The 16903-nt window shown below is 36.6% G+C and overlaps 1 protein-coding gene across 6 annotated transcripts in view; it reads left to right on the plus strand.

Annotated features, from left to right (window-relative positions):
• LOC135846728 (lysine-specific demethylase 3B-like) overlaps positions 1-16903 on the plus strand; it is a 327018-nt gene that overhangs the window by 114570 nt on the left and 195545 nt on the right. For 2 of the 6 annotated variants that reach the window (XM_065366060.1, XM_065366067.1), the window contains exon 1: positions 15172-15837. The exons of 1 other annotated variant lie outside the window; for it this stretch is intronic. The gene's annotated coding sequence lies outside the window, so the exon portion shown is untranslated. Of the gene's footprint in view, positions 1-4640; positions 4785-15169; positions 15838-16903 lie in introns of those variants that run through there. 3 more of the 6 variants (XM_065366006.1, XM_065366035.1, XM_065365990.1) reach the window with 3 other exon arrangements.

A 16903-nucleotide genomic window follows, 5' to 3' on the forward strand; every position in this document is an offset into this window, starting at 1 on the left:
ATCATGAGTTTCTGACTAAATTTTTATGATGGAATACATATTTTTTGAAATTATTTCATCTAGTACGTAGAAATAATTCTGATATTATGATGCGAATAATGTTTGAAAATTTTGGTTTCCCATTATTTTCAACTTGTTAAGTGTGATGCTTTAAAAAAATCTATGTTTTGGTCAATTCCAGTGAGATAGGGTAAGGTTGCCTAAATTGTACCACTGCTTGGTTTTTAGGACCTAGAGAGACCAATTTTCATTATTTTTTACTGATTTTTTTTTTAAATTGTAGCTTGAAACCTTGTCTATCAAATGACATATCAATAGAGTAATGTATTCTTCAATGAGAGGAGATATTTCAGTTTCCGCGAAGGTCTTCAAGTGGTATGATTTGGGAAAGTATCCATTATAATGCATATTTTGATTTGTAAAATGAAAAAAATACTACATGTTTGTCTTGAAGATTTTTATTCAGTTTTCTTGTAGTTTTTACCTGGTACGATTTAGGGAACTCATTGCATGTAATGCAAATGTAATGGTACGATTTAGGAAACCTCAATGTGGTACGATTCGGGCAACTTGGGCATTTTTTGAATAACTGACAGCACTGTCATGAAATATACTTGTAACTAACATCTGTGTGCAATGAGATGAGTATAAATAATAAATATGTGTTTCATGTGATCCATTGAAAAAAATTCCACTTGATTAATCCTATCAGGGCTTCAACACTCAACACCTCACATACATAAAAAAAATATAGATCACCAACCACAAATTTTGTTTAAATCGTGATAAGTTACGCAAACATTAGTCAATCTGGCTGATTATTTTTGTATAGTAGGTGGCAAAACTGACACATTTCAAAAATACCCGAAAAAAATTATAGGAGTGCTACTTCTGTATAAAGTAGCAGGTGGTACAATTTAGGAAGTGGTACAATTTTGGTAACCTTACCATAATATGCTAATTTCAGCAGTGGTTTTGTGAAATGATTCTAGAGTTGAAATATGGAGCACAATTGGGCAAACTATTTACCTCTCAAGATCACGAGAATTGATCTTTCAAAGTCATTGAGTAATTCAGTGAATGGATTTCAAACATTTTTTTGTGAGAGAAGTTGGAATGAAAAAGTGAGTTATTTTGAAAAAAAATATGTTTGTAGATTTTTCACATTAGGAAGGAAAAAAATTGCTCTGGTTGGCCCTTTGACTCCTCCCTTCTTCCTCTTGAGGTTGGTGGGGTAGTGTTGGTTGTATTTTTTTTAGCAGTTGCTTTTCATTATGCCCAATTTTAGAGTTGAATTACTTGAGACTACCCTGTGTGGGAATGGGTGAGAATATTCCCATGGTAGTCTCTGCTCTTCTTAAAAGGCGGCTAAAAGAGAACTGAGTGAGCCAGCCACCTACTCAGTCCATAGTTCACAATACAATACAATACAATACCGTTTATAAACCATTAAGGAGCAATAGTTATTTGGTACCATATGTATATCAGAAACAGGACAGACATGGACTTCTTTTGGCTAGAGGATAAATATCCCCACTGAATAAGGCAACGTGAAACCCCAGTGGAATCAATTCGCAAGAAACCCCGGATGACTGGTAGTGTGATAAATCCAAATGGCCCCAAGTTCCGGCGCCCCTTACATGAGGCAGGGGTGCTAAGAATATCTGTTCGCACTAATTGGATCCAAATTGCGAAAATGCGCAGTAGGATGGGCATTGAGCACATGGAATGTACAAGGCTTGAATTCAATAGGAAAGCCGACCATTGTAGAAAAGGAGATGAAGAGGCTGAACCTTTGACTATATAATACTGGACTGCTAGCACCTAGTTAAATTACACGTGAATTTGATAACGTCGCGAGGCCAACATGTATAACGTTATTCCGGTTTATAAGGCTCTGTTCGCACCCTCTCTTACCGCACTTCAGTGGAATCACCCAAGTGAGCGTAAACAACTAGGGCGAACTCCACTGAAGTGCGGTGAGAGAGGATGCGAACAGAGCCTTATAGAACGGACATGTTGGACTCATCACGTTCATCACTGCTAGCAGTCCAGTATTATATAGTCAAAGGGCTGAACTTGACGGTGCTAGGCCTCAGTGAGACTCAGTGGAAGACATGCGGAGAATTCAGATCTTCAGAGGGAAATCTAGTTTTCTCTTCAGGGGCTGGCAGACATACTGGCATAGAGGTAGTAGTTGACGAAAAATATGCAGATAATGTTATTGGGACGAGGGTGATAACTGATAAGTGACCAAATCGTTGTAGTAAGAATAGATGCAGCTCCAAACCCACTAAGCGTTATACAGGTTTATGCTCAAACAAGTCAGTCAATGGATGAAGAAATTGAAGAATTCTACGAGGACTTGGAGGAGATGTTAGGCAACATACCTAGATGTGATGTGAAACTGGAAATGGGCAATTTCAATGCAAAAGTTGGGAAATCTGATGCCTCCGATGGGTTCTATGGCTATGTTGGCTGCCACAGGTTACAGATTAGTTGCAAGCAATGAGTGGGGAGAAAGATTGTTACAATTTTGCACTGAACAAGAAATGGCCATTATGAATACGCTCTTTCAGCATCATAATCGACAACAGTACGCATGGAAAATCAATTATATCCTAGTACAAAAGAGGTGGAAGTCGGCAATAACACAATCCAACACTTATCCTGGAGCAGATGTAGCATCAGATCATCAATTGCTGGAGACTTCATTTAAATTGTGTATTTGCAGTGGGAAGAAACCAACAAAGAAAAATTACCTACACTTTACTGAGCAAGAAAGGAAAAGACTTGCTGCCCAAATAAATATTGATTATGTGGATGAAGATGACCCAAATACCTTATGGGAAAAAACATGAAGGCAGAAATCCAAAAGAAACACGATTTGGTGATCAAAAATAGGAAGGAAGAACTGAGAAAATGTCAACCATGGATGTTGGAAGAAACATTGAAGCTCATAGGAGCCTTGTACTCCCCCCTTCAATGGGCGGGTGGGAGCATGCTCGTTGAAGTGAATTTCAAAAATATCGACAAATTTTCATGAAATAAACTGAAAAAAAACTGGATGAATTTGAGAGAAGAAATAAAATTTACGAAAAAAAAGCAATTAAGCAATTTTGTGAGGAACAAGACTTTAGTTTAGCAAACTTTGATAAAAAGGGTACTTTTTAGGCAAGTGAGACAAAAATCAATGTTTTTGGATGTTTTGGCAAAAAAAGCACAAATTTCTTGGCGATTTTGGCTAAAATTATGACCATTTGACTGTAACTCAAAAATGAAAAAAATTTAGCATTTGGAGGTATCCCTGTAGGGGAGATATGGGTCCTCACAAAGAGGGAGCATTTTTGCTCCAGGCCCCATCCACCTGATTTTGGGAAAAATTGTTCACATTTCTACCAAACACTGAACGATCTACGAAGCAGATAGAATTTTCAAATATTTCGCATTAATTAAGCTAAAACATCAAAAGATGATGTGTCATTTTTTAAATTGGGGAAATACTCGTATTTTGGAATGCAGTGGTGCCAATTTTTTTTGGCGATTCTTGACTATTTCACAAAACTCAAAAAAATGTGATAAGTTTTTGACAATTTTTCTCGTTTTTTTGTTTTGAAATTGGCACCACTGTATTCCGAAATATTCACTTTTCTTATCATATGAAGGATAGGGTGAGGTTGAAAAATCGGCCTCATCCCCACTCCAATTCTCTAGTTATCCACCTAATGTTTCAAAAATTACAAACATGCACACAAATATGGGCTAGTGCCAAGACTTCAGAAAAGGTCAATGACCTCTAAAAGGGGTTCCATTTCTTATTTGATGACAAAAATACCAATTCGCGATTGTAAAAATTTTTTCTCCCTGATTCTTCTGTCACCCTTCACTCTTCTGACCCTTGAATGAATCCTAAAATTCGAGCTACCGGATCTTACATCATGAAAATTTTCCTCCCATGTCGTCCACTCGACTCACTGTTAGATTATCTGCTGAACTCTTCAAAAAAGAAAAGCGGAAACAGCCTGTCTTACGTCAAAATAATTATCGTCCGTATACCTACTCATAGATAACGCGAATGATTTTTCATTAACGAGGAAGCAAATGAGGAGAAGAGATTACTGGAATAAATAACATTTCCGATTAATTACTCTGCTCGAATATCGCGAACATTTAGATAATCCGACGACTCGTCGTCGAATATAATGTAACGTGAAGAAAAACGTGCATGCGGAGAGGGAAGGGTAAAGATAAAAAAGAAAAGAACATAAATGGGTTTAACGATAACGACTCTACAACGTACTCTAGTATATACTTACTCGGTGTATAAATTTCGTTTGCTTAAAAATGATAAACGATCCGATAATATTTATTTTGTACGAAATACAGATATTATACCAGAGTACCTACTCGAGTTCTTCTTCGTATGTATTACGTTTTTAGATTTGTGTAAGTAATATAGAAGTACCTTGGTTTTTTTTTTCTCGTGTATATTTTCCTATGCGCGAATACGAGTAAATTGCGAATGTATCGCGAAAGAATAGAAAGTTTTGAGAATTCACCCTTTGCCTGACGTCAGCTGATGCTGATCTGCCAAATAAGCAAGTGTACGACTACGTGAGAAGGAGAAGATCGAAGACTTGGTGTATCTGCGTACTCGTGGTATATTTCCCACTGCGGTTGGTTTAATAGCTTGGCGAGTTCGATTCTGCGGTAATAATTTTTCTATTTCTACACCGTGGCGAATATAATTCATCTGAGGAGCTGAAAAAGACATCATTGACGAGGTATCTACCTACATCTCTTTCTTATACTCGTATATTATGGTTCGTAAAACAAGCGTATTGCGTATCGTACCTTACCTTTTATACATAGTTTGTTTTTTTTTCTCGAGCGAGGAAAATTTTTCTTACGCAGCGAATTATGGGTATTGGAAGGTTGTAAACTGTCGAATGATATGGTTTGTTAATTGAACACGCCATATTGGTCTACTTTTTTGACGTATTTACTAATCGAATGTTTTTTTTTCGTATTCGAGAGAGAATAAAAAAGAGTTTTTAAGGCGAAATCGTCGAGGTAATTAATTCGTGAAATTGTTGTGTGTTTTAGAAGTTCATTAGGTACTCGAATTTATATAGAGTTGATTGAAAATGGCCACGATTGAGGTGCTTGGTTACTCTATGTCTATTTTTATTAGATACTGTATCACTTTTATGCAATTGCAATATTACGATGACTATAAACTTGATCTTCATTATTCTGTATCTACATAATAGAGAAGCTACGCTCGAGGCACGATTAAATCAATAAAAATGTTAATGTATTGTCTCGTGGCGATATCCTCGAGTAATTGTGTCAAATTTTAGCAGGGTATGAATTTTTTTTCGATAGATAGATTTGTCCTTGAAGTAGTTAAGGCGAAGATGATGTTTTATCAGTTGAGAAATCACGATGATTTGATTAACGTCAGCCATTAATGATCGTCGATAAAACAGATTATTCTCATTAATAATTTTGATATACCTATATTGAAGAAATTTTGTACCAATACCTCTACGCACTTTGGTGAAACAAAATTGATGGAATTATTTTAGGTGAATTGGGTCATAATTCTCAAAATCTTTGAAAAAAGTTTATGAAAATGTGCTCAAATTTCAGCAGAAGATCACAAATTTCTATCAAAACCTATTCTGAGCAGTGTTAAAGAATTTTGAGCTCGAAATTGGGTCATACTTTTTAGGAGTTTTTGAAAAAAGTGTCATCCACTTACAAAAAAATTTCTATCAGAATTTTTTTTGACGATTTTTCAAGAATTATCACCTCTAAATTAAGTAATGTTTTCAGAAATTTTCGAATAAGGTGTCATAAGACATGTGAAAATTGGTTATAATTTCGGCTGATTGTCAAAAATTGCCATCGGAGTTTTTTCTGAGCAGTTTTGAGAATTTTTGGGCACAAAAATGAGTCATATTATTGGTCAAAAGTTGAAGAAAAATTCAAAATTTGTATTAGAACTTTTGTTGAGAATTTTTTTAAAATTTAGAGTTTCGAATTGGGTAATGTTCTCAGAAATTTTCGAATAAGGTGTCATAAGACCTGTGAAAATTGGTTATAATTTTGGCTGAAAATCAAAAATTTCCATCAGAATTTTTTCTGAGCATTTCTAAAGAATTTTGGACTCAAACGTGTCATTTTTTCAAGATTTCTTGAAAAAAAAGTGTCATGTGGCCTATAAAAATTAGTCAAAAGTTCAAGAAAAGTACAAAATTTGTATCAGAACTTTTTTTGAAGATTTTTTAAAAATTTTGAGCTTTGAATAGTGTAATTTTTTCAGAAATTTTTGAATGTCATAAGACCTGTAAAAATTGATTATAATTTCGGCTGATTCTCAAAAATTTCCATCATAATTTTTTCTGAGCACTACTGAAGAATTTTGGCCACAAACATGTCATATGTATTTTCAAGATTTCTCGAAAAAAAGTGTCATGTGACCTGTGAAAATTAGTCAAAAATTCAAGAAAAATCAAAAATTTGTATCAGAATTTTTTTGAGGATTTTTTAAAAATTTTGAGCTTTTTCAGAAAATTTTGAATAAGGTGTCATAAGACCTGTAAAAATAGATTAAAATTTCAGCTGAAAATCAAAAATTTCCATCAAAATTTTTCTGAGAACTTCTGAAGAATTTTGGCCTCAAATATGTAATATTCCCAAGATTTTTTGAAAAAAAGTGTCATGCGACCTGTAAAAATACTCAAAAATTCAGGAAAAATTCTCAATTTGTATCAGAACTTATTTTTTAGGATTTTTTAGAAATTTAGAGCTTTGAATTGGGTAATGTTTTCAGAAATTTTCGAATAAGGTGTCATAAGACCTGTGAAAATTGATTGAAATTTTGGCTGAAAATCAAAATTTTCCATCAGAATTTTTTCTGAGCACTTTTGAAGAATTTTGGCCCCAAACATGTCATATTTTTCAGATTTCTTGAAAAAAAAAGTGTGATGCGACCTGTGAAAATTAGTCAAAAATTCAAGAAAAATCAAAAATTTGTATCAGAATTTTTTTGAGGATTTTTTAAAAGTTTTGAGCTTTGAATAGTGTAATGTTTTTAGAAATTTTCAAATAGACCTGTAAAAATTGATTAAAATTTTGGCTGAAAATCAAAAATTTTCCATCAGAATTTTTTCTGAGTACTTTTGAAGAATTTTGGGCCCAGAAATTATGACAATTTTTTCTAAAGTGGGCACCAAAAATCTTCTCCTAATTTTGGGCTCAGAATTCTTTTAACGTGCTCAAAGAACATTATTGTCATGATCATGATATTCAATTTTTTTTAATCCCTGAAATAATGACCCAGTTTTTGGCACAAAATTCTTCAAAAATACTCAAAACACATTTTCGTCGAAATATTTTAATTTTTTGAAAAATTTCACCTCATTTTGATGAGTTGCATTACACTTTTTCAGAAATCAATGCTTCAAAAAATGCTCAAAAAACATTTTCGTTGGAAAATTTGTGTTTCTTGCGAAATTTCAACTACGAGTAATTTTGATAGGTTATATGACAATTTTCTCTGAAATGAATACCAAAAATCGTGTTCCTAATTTTGAGATTAAAATTCTTCAAAAATACTCAAAACACATTTCTGTCGAGGTATTTGAATTTTTCGCCAAATTTCTGTCCATTTTGATTGGTCTGGTGATAATTTTTTCAAAAATCCTGAAAATCATGACTTAGTTTTTGGCTTGAAGGTCTTTGAAAATGCTCAAAACACATTTTCGTCAAAATGTTTTAATTTTTAGCACCCCCCCCCCCTCCCATCCCAATTCTGCAAAAATTCTGGCCAAGTTGACAGTTTTTGGCGATTGAACTATACTTAGACTATTATAATTGAAAATATCCATTTGTCTCGAAACATGTTCAGAATATGGCGAAATGACCTTCCCCTGGTGCCTCGCAGCTCTCATCCTCCTAATCCATTACTCGTTCAAATACCCAAAAAAAAGCAAGCTTCGTCGTCGTCGTCGAGCCAAACAACAAAAAGAAGCACGAAACGAAAATGCAAGACGACAAAGCTGTGGAAGAGGCAAAGAGAGGGAAATTTCTCTCGTTTCGTTTCGTCTTGGTAAAAGGTTTCCATGTCAACTATGTTTCGCTTAAACTTGCAAACGAGCGCAAAAACTTGCTGGAAATTTCAACAAAAGACCCGAACAGACGAAGAAGAAGCAGCGCGATGGCGGAGACACGAAAAAGAAAGAGGAAAATACACGTTGTTGTAGTCGCCGTCATCGTAGCTCGTGAGAAAACGAGAAAACAGGGGCGTACGATGAAGCTCGGCTCGTACTACACAATATAACAAAGAAAGCTCGAGCTTTGCGAGCAGGAGCAGTTTTACCAACACAGGCTGTTCTAATAATATCCGAACCCTGCCGGCGATAAAATAAAAAAAAAAGAGAAAAAACGAGCTGACGAAAATTTAGGTTGGAAAAAATTCTCGCCTCGTGGCATACTATCTGACTCGTCGGATAAGGTTACATAGCGTCGTCGTACGTGCATAAGCGAAGGAGTGACAGAGAAAAAGGAAGAACGATAGAGATGCGACATTACAAACAGCGTCGAATTACATGCCCATGTCTTCCTCGCCTCGTCATAGGTCCATTTTGTGCCGACCGAAGCGGCCGTACGCAGTCTACACACATTAACCAACCCTAAAGCAGCTGATAACGCGTAGTAAGCATTTTTCTTCCATGCTAACTGCTGCAACACACGCATACTAGCACACATGGATTTAGATAACGAAATCTTTTTTGTGTTTCAACAATTGCCTGTGTTTTCCCCTGGTCTCTCCTGCGTGTAACTTGCTGTACTAGCCTTCTTCATCAATGATACGTACTGTTGGTCGAATAAAATCAACATGATCCGAATTGAAAAACTTTCCATTTGCTATAAAAAAAAAGTAGGTATACATAGTTGAGAAAAGCACGTTTTTTAGAAAATAAAAAGAGGAAAACTTCTTTCACCATGGGAGAAGAATGGGAACTGGAACGGAAGAGTATAAGTTAATCGAACACAAAATTCGCAAGGGGGAAATCTTATAGTAGTTTATCTACGAATGGCGCCCTACTTGCGTAAAACTTGGCCAATATCGCGATTGCCTCGAGTTTCCTCATCAAACGTCATCGTCTCCACTCTTAATTTCGCAAGTCACACCCATGTTTCTTTGTTGGGAGGAGGAAAAGCTCGACAGAGTTAATTTACAAAGACGAGAACCGACTAGCGAAAAGCTTAATTCAAGGGGTTGCGTTTTTTACGTGTACCTCTATCTATATAGCTTTGGTAGGTATGTTTACTATTTCTCTTCAAAGAGTTGCAGAGAGTTTAAAGTTCAGCAGTATAAGATAAGATCAGCAGTTGAAGTCCTAGCTCGGCGTAAACTTGCATAGCGTGGTACAAGAGTAATATAGTAGGTTGCTCGGCCCCTCGCCGAGTCGAAACCGACAGCCGAAATACTACAGGGTGGGAAATTGCGAGTGAATTAATTCCACTTTGGAGACTAGCAACGCACACTACTTACTGCAAGAGCAGGAGCAAAAACACCCAGTTGCGACTCTGCAGCGTTATCACGGGAAAAGCAGAAACAAGCGGAGAACTTTTACCATGTTCCTCGCCGTTTCATTTTCTATGTGGAAATGTGCGTTTCTGTCTCTCTCTGGCGCACACTTGGAAATTCCCCAACGTCCTTTATCCATTTCCTATTTTCAACTTTATATATATACAAACATATAGCGGGTATTATGAGCGCCAGAGTAAAGTAAAACTTCGCATCCACCTTTACTTTTACCTACCGTGGAATGGCACAGCATCTGAAAATCTCCTCTCGCTCTTTGTGTCAAGTTAAAAATAGTTGGGACGTTGGTAGGTAGAGGTACCAAAAACCTATATTTTCTGGTGAGCTTTGCTCGCCTTTACCTGCCTGCCTCTTTTGTTCAAGTCGAGCCAACAGGATACCCTATAGGTACCAGATTGTGAAATATGAAGTTTTCTATTCTGTGCTCTGTGCTGGGCTGTGTGTGGTTTCTTTCTTCGCTCGCACGAACATCACAACTTGCAATAAAATGCTGAAAATTTAATATTACCGAAATATATTTCATCTGCGGAGACTTTTACTTTGGTGGCAGAAAATTCACCGAGGCTAATGTGAGACTAAAATATGGAACTTTGATATTGCCTCATTTTTTGGGTATATTACTTCATATATGTATTTACAAGGTAAGGCTAATTGTTTGAGACATTAATTTCAATATTTTGGGAAGCTTTTGTTTTCAATTCCATCATCTTTGCATCTTTAGTTTCCCTAGAGAGCTCCCTTGGTTCAAACTGGAAGGTTTTTTCAGTGATGTCAGCATCCATATTCTAGACAACCTCCAAGTGGACCAGAGTTCACACAAAATAACCTCAAAAGTTTAAATCAAGTTACAGTTCTCATTTCAAATAGTTTAAAATAATGCAATTCACAAGACAATCATTTAAGTTTATTGGGCATAAAAAAATCACATCAAAGTTCATAAAATTTCAATTCCAAAGCAAGTACAAACCCTTGAAGATGATCACTGAACAGTTCTAATTCTAAATTCTTACACTAGTAGTAAAGAAAGTATAATCCATTGGTTCCAATTTCAAGATCTATCACAATCTGCAGATCTGAGATGATCAACGAGTTTAGCAAGTTCGAAGTTTGATAGTTCAAGTTAACCTAGGTACGGTCAGAAGCGCTGTTGGAATGCACAATCCACAACAATCAGCGAGTTCAAAGTTCACGTTGATGATGATGTTGAGGCTGGTAGAGTTTGAATAACATAAAGCCAAAACTATGAGATCAAAAAATCGATTATTACAGCAGTGTATGATTTCTCTTCATAACGAATTGTGAACACAGATCAAAAATTAGGTCACCATAGCATAGTTTGATTTAGTATGAGAACAAGACGTACAAATGGAGGCAAAAGATGCAATCAAGTGAGATCAGTTGCAAGTTCAATCCATAAAGTGGCACAAAGTTCACTATTTCACTCAGTTCAAGTTTAGAACAAGGCCCATAACCTGTTGTAAATTAAAAATTCCAAAAAGCTCGAAGTTTACATTTGCTATACTTATCTACTTCTTATTAAAAACATAAAAACTAGTGATGGGATATCAATATCCTCAAAATATCGAAGGTCTCATATTAATGTACAAATATCACAAGTTTTTGACATTCATAAAAAGACGATAAAACTGCTGATTTTTCATGAAAAAAGAAACTAAATCAACTCTAAGCTGTTTCTTTTGCTTACTCTTTGCTTTTTCAGTATCTAGCTACCTATTGAGCACTTTAAACTTTGAAGATGTAATGATGACACAATGTCAACATTTCACCATCCTACAGATACGGCACATGGCTACCATTAATAGCTGTAATAATCAATATTTTACCCTGAAAGAGTCTGGAAATGCTCAAAAAGAGCAAAAAAACACCTCGCACAATTCATTTACAGAATTTTTGCATAATTTTCAAAAAAAATTCAAATTTATCAAATATTGGATTTTTTATATCGATAAATATCAGTACACTCACATATCAATATACCTATGTCGGCTTTTTCAATAATATCCCACCACTATTAAAAACCAATTAACAATTACAAATTAAGAAAATGTTACCAGAGTGAAATAAAAAAAAGGTTGAGAACAAGGTCACAGTGTTGCAGTCACACAATAAGACCAAGATCAACCTCAGAGAGCAATTATTTCTTTCTACTGATCCCCAACTGGCTGAACAGCCAATTGGGGTCAATGCTTTATGACAATGATGAACTGTAGTCTGTGAAACTAGAAAACCTTGTTAATATTTTGGTTTCAGGTTTTGATTCAGTCTATTTCAGAGTAAGGATTCAGGGTTCTGGTTTTGGATTTTCAGGTTCAGGTCAGGTTTTACCGAATGTATCAAATTTGTTTAAGGTTTTGAGGCTGGTTTGGATTATATTCCATATGATGGCTCAAGCCCATGCCGACATGTGTTGAGGAAACTTCAGGGCAGAACCCAACAATTCCTCAGTCAGTGATGTCAGTGGTGCCAGCAAGTGAAGACTTTCTTAGTGTGCACTCAGAACCCCCTTACCCTTGAGATTGAATCAAAACCTGAAATCCAAATATAAATTAGGTTTTCAGGTTTCAAGGACTCCAGGCCATCATTGTCATTTAACATTTACCCAATTGGCTATTGCTTCAAACCAGAGCTGTGGGTCCAAAGCAATTTTAGGATTGGGTTTTGATTTCTGGATCAAAATTTATTCATTTTGGGATTGGATTGGATTGGATTGGATTGGATTGGATTGGATTGGATTTGATTTGTTTTAGTTTTGTTCCTCTGAATTTTTATTTTGGTTTTGAGATTTAATTGAAAAAATTGTTTCTGTTCCGGTTTTGAAATTTTCATTTCAACCAATTTTAACCCCAAATTGACTGGTAGACTCTGCAAGGGGTCTAAAAAATGGGAGGTTTTGGCATGGGGAATCCAATGGTGTGATTAGTTTAATGTTTGAATGTAATTTTGCTCAATTTGTCAAGTAAGTTCTATTATAATCTGAATGAATGATGATAAATGATTTAAAGTGACAATTTATTAAAATATAATTGAGGAAAAAACACAATTTTTTGGTTTTGGGATAAAAAAAAGATTGATTTCAGTTTTGGTTGAATTGAGATGTACCCACAGCTCTGCTTCAAACTGATGGATTTCCTCAGTGATATCAGCATGTGTAATTCTAGATACCAATATCATCAAGGGAACCTCCATGGTAAGTGGACCAACAGGATTTCTCAGTAAACAGGCTTGTAGGACCGCTCAGGTTTTGCAGTTGCTCCAAAATCAAGGTCTTTGTTTTGAGCTTTCAAATGGTGCAATATGGTCATTTTTTTCTACATTTTTTTGCCTTTGTGGGCTGGTCCAGTCCAGTCCAGTCCAGTCCAGCACTGATCAGAAATTCTTATCCTGGTCATGGGTCAGCCCAGGTCCAAAAAATGGTCTTCATTTTCTAGAAACAAAAAAACTTCCCAACACATTAGATGAGTTGAAAAATGGGATTTTTGCTTTCAGAACATTGCAACTTTGAAAGAAATTGAATCATAATGGAAATTTATTTGAAATAAGCATCTAAAATGACATTATAAATTTGAAAAATTGGATATTACTCAGGTCAAAACCACGGTCATTGGTCTGATTTTTAGAAAGGTCTTCAGTCTAGGTCTGTCCATGGTATTTTTTCTGAGGAGGGTCATCGGTTCAGTTAATATATTGCATAAATTTGTTTTAGAGGGCTCGGGTTCGGTCTGGTGCACTCGGTCTATAGACACTGGACCTGCGGAATAAGACAACCAACTGCGGGCCGAGGGGAACGGAAACGGTGAAGAAAAGTTGTGTAATGCAAATTTATCCCGCTGGGTGCTCTTGGCTGCGCTGATGTCGAATTCTTGAACGAAGTACCATGCAAAGTGCAGTGCAGCCAAGAGCATCTGTAGGATTCATCAGACTTCCAAAACAAATTCAAAATAATCATGATCCGTGCTCCAACAGGGAGAAAAGATCAAGAGAGGGTCCAAAATCAACCCCAGAGAGCAATTCTTTCTCCTGATCCCCGACAGGCTGAACAACCAATTGGGTAAATGTTCAATGATGATCATGACCTGGGGTCCCTGAAACCCAAAAATTTTATTAATATTTTGGTTTCATGTAGGGTTCATCTGACTTCCAAAACGAATTCAAAATAATCATGATCTACACTCCAACAGGGAGAAAAGTGAAAAGACGAGAGTGCAAGATCAACCTCAGAGAGCAATTTTCTCTCTACTGATCCCCAACACAACAGGCTGAACAACCAATTGAGTGAATGTTCCATGATGATCATGACCTGGAGTCCCTGAAACCCAAAAATCTTATCAATATTTGGGTTTTGTGTTTTGATTCATCATGTACAGTAAAGGTTCAGGATTCTGGTTTTGTATTTTCAGATTCAGGATTCAGGTCAGGTTTCACGAAGTAACTATATGAGATTTTCTCAGTGATGTCAGGAAGTAGATTTGAGTGTTGACATCACTGGACATCAAAGAGTGGATTACAGATGTTGACATCACTATAATGATGCCCCCATGGTGCTGACATTTAGGTCTGCAGAATTCCTTAGTGATGTCAGCAATTGGAGATTTTCTAAGTAAAGTCATCCTTTTTGGGTTCCAAGAGAAGTTAATAGATTCCAATTCCAAACTAGCGTGTGACTACCAAAGGCAATGCTGGACTAATGTGTACTGAGGAAACTTCCTGGACATCACTTGAAGTAAAACGTTTGAAAATCATATTGTGTTTGATGGTATGCATCATCCTCAGGGTCAGGACAGGAATGTGAACAGTGAATCTTCACATTGATTGCACTAATGACCAGAGAAATGTGCGGAAGTAAAGCCAGCAAATGGAGAAACAACGAAGGACGCGTTTATGCATTAAATTAACAATACCTCGTTGTTTATTGAAATTTTATAATCTGGTATAAAAAAGAAAAGGGTTATGCCGGACTGAGCGGAGCAGAGAGAACGAAATGAAACGGAACGAACGAGTCACGTCGCGAATTATCGCAACGTGTAAATCAGCCTTTAGGTTAGTGAAGCGAGGCTCTCGTCAAACTTGTTGCCTCATGATGGTCGCCATCGCCGTCGTCGCTGTCGTCGTCGTTGCTACGGTTATCGCACACACCGCACCACATAAAGTTATTACGAAAATACGAAGTAATTTTTTTCATCGACGACGGTGTGCCCTGTGTCGTCTCGTCCGGCCACCTCCCCCCTGCCCCTCGCGCCAGGCCATCGTTCACCGGTCACGGTATTATCGGTGCCGTCAACGTGCTACAGTAGTTAGTTAATGTTGGTAGTGGTACTGTTTTTACATAGTTTATTATGTCGAGAGTGGAGAAGGAGGAGGCGGTATGAGTATGAACGACGTCGTCGACGACGCACAGAAGGACGAGACGCGCGCAACGTCTCCCCTTTTGGCGCGCAACCCGCCATACTGGGTCGGAATGCACGTTTTCTTTATGATTCCCTGAGATTCTGTTTAGATTACGATTATTATTCTTCGCGTGTGTAACGTACGACGGCGTGTTTGAATTTTCTAGTGTTTTTTTATTTAGAAATTATTTTTTGCTCGTATTCGAGTGAATTTTTTATTCAAAAACTTTTACTTTTGGTTTCGTACGAACTTTAGTAGTTTTTCGTTTTCTCTATTTTTCTCATTTTTCCATTTTGTAACGTAATTTTTCGTCGTCGTCGAGTTTTGTTTTTAATTTTTTCATTAGCAGTTTGGAAATTTTTTCAAGTTGATTTTTTTTGTTCTGTTCCGGTATTGAGAAAGTTCAACGATATTGTGATAATCAAATTTACATCGCCGCCGCCGTCACCATCTTGTTCCACCATATTTCTTTTTTTAGCTCGTTGTGACGTGTCGTATTTTATTCGTGTGTTTTTCCAAGGTTGTTCACACGTTTTTTTTTCTTCTCTGTTTTCTGGTGGTCGCATTTTCTATAATTGTTTTTCCGTCTGTATTATTAATTATTTCGGTAGTAGTATCGCCGAGTATTAATCGATTCATTGTCCGAATATTGGTGTTGATCGAGAGTTTGTTTTGGTGTTGTGGTGCTCGTGTGCTGTTCAAAGTGCTTATCTCTCTCTGTTGTGACGACTTTCATTTTGGGAAATTATTATTATTCCACATTTTAGTAATAAACTAACAGCGCAGCGTTGGTATTATCATCGATACGAGTAAGTTGACAAGTAAATTTTCTTACAATTTTTCTATGTTTTAAGACGCCATTTTGTGTTAACGATAGCTGGTTTTTTCCTGCTTGTGTAAAGCAAGGTGTTGGGATTTAGGACGCGGCGACGATTAAAGAAGCGGCCATGTTTTTTTGTGTGGTGAGCTGTAAACGATGATGAATTTTTCTTCTTCGCTACTGCTGGCTGCTGGCGAGGAAAGAGGAACGAGCAATGAATTGCAATGCGGGTTGAATTGTAGGTTAATCGGTGTACTGTAGGTACCTACGTGTGTTTGTGAGGAAAATATTGTACTTCGAGGATGACGATGACGATGGCGAAACGAAGAAAATGATTACAATTTCGCGGTACAGTTAGTCCTAATGGCTGCAGCTGAGGATGCCTGCAACCAGGCATATTTGAGCGAAGATCAATGGAACGAGTGGTGATTACCGTGGTCGAGTTATTCAATTTTTCAAGTTGTCAGCCTCGAAAAATGCGGAAGCTGTAGGCCTTTGTGGCCGTCGTAGGTGGCAACGTTGCCAAGTTGGTGTGAACTTAGGTTATGAGTGTCTGTTTACATGGCACAGATCACCTGAGGTTGCAGAATTGGGCCAATTTTCACAGTTCGAGAAGTTTTTGGGGCTTGCAAGAATGGAATGCTCATTTTTACAATTTTTGAGATATTTCATCTCCCCCACCCCACCTGTGAGGTCACACATGTTCTTATTTGACTCCAGACTATCAATTTGAATTTTTGGGTAAAAACAATTGCATGAATTTTTGCAGATTTGGAACATTTTTAGGGCACATCCATCCCCCCCTCCTCACTTCCTATGGACTCTTATGAGGTCAAAATAATTACACTTCGGTACTGAAGAAGTCAACACTGGAGCAAAGTGTTCAAAAATGAGAGGAATACTGATTTTTTTTTCTAATTTTTGAGAAATTCATCTCCTCTACCTCTACCTTACAGGTTACTTATGTTTTGATTATGGCTTCAGATTTTCAATTTCAATTTTTGGGTAATATTGATTGGGCAAATTTTTATGGATTTGAGAGAGAGAGAGAGTGA

Source organism: Planococcus citri, chromosome 1 (assembly GCF_950023065.1).
Source record: "Planococcus citri chromosome 1, ihPlaCitr1.1, whole genome shotgun sequence".
In the NCBI taxonomy this organism is placed as follows: Eukaryota; Metazoa; Arthropoda; class Insecta; order Hemiptera; family Pseudococcidae; genus Planococcus; species Planococcus citri.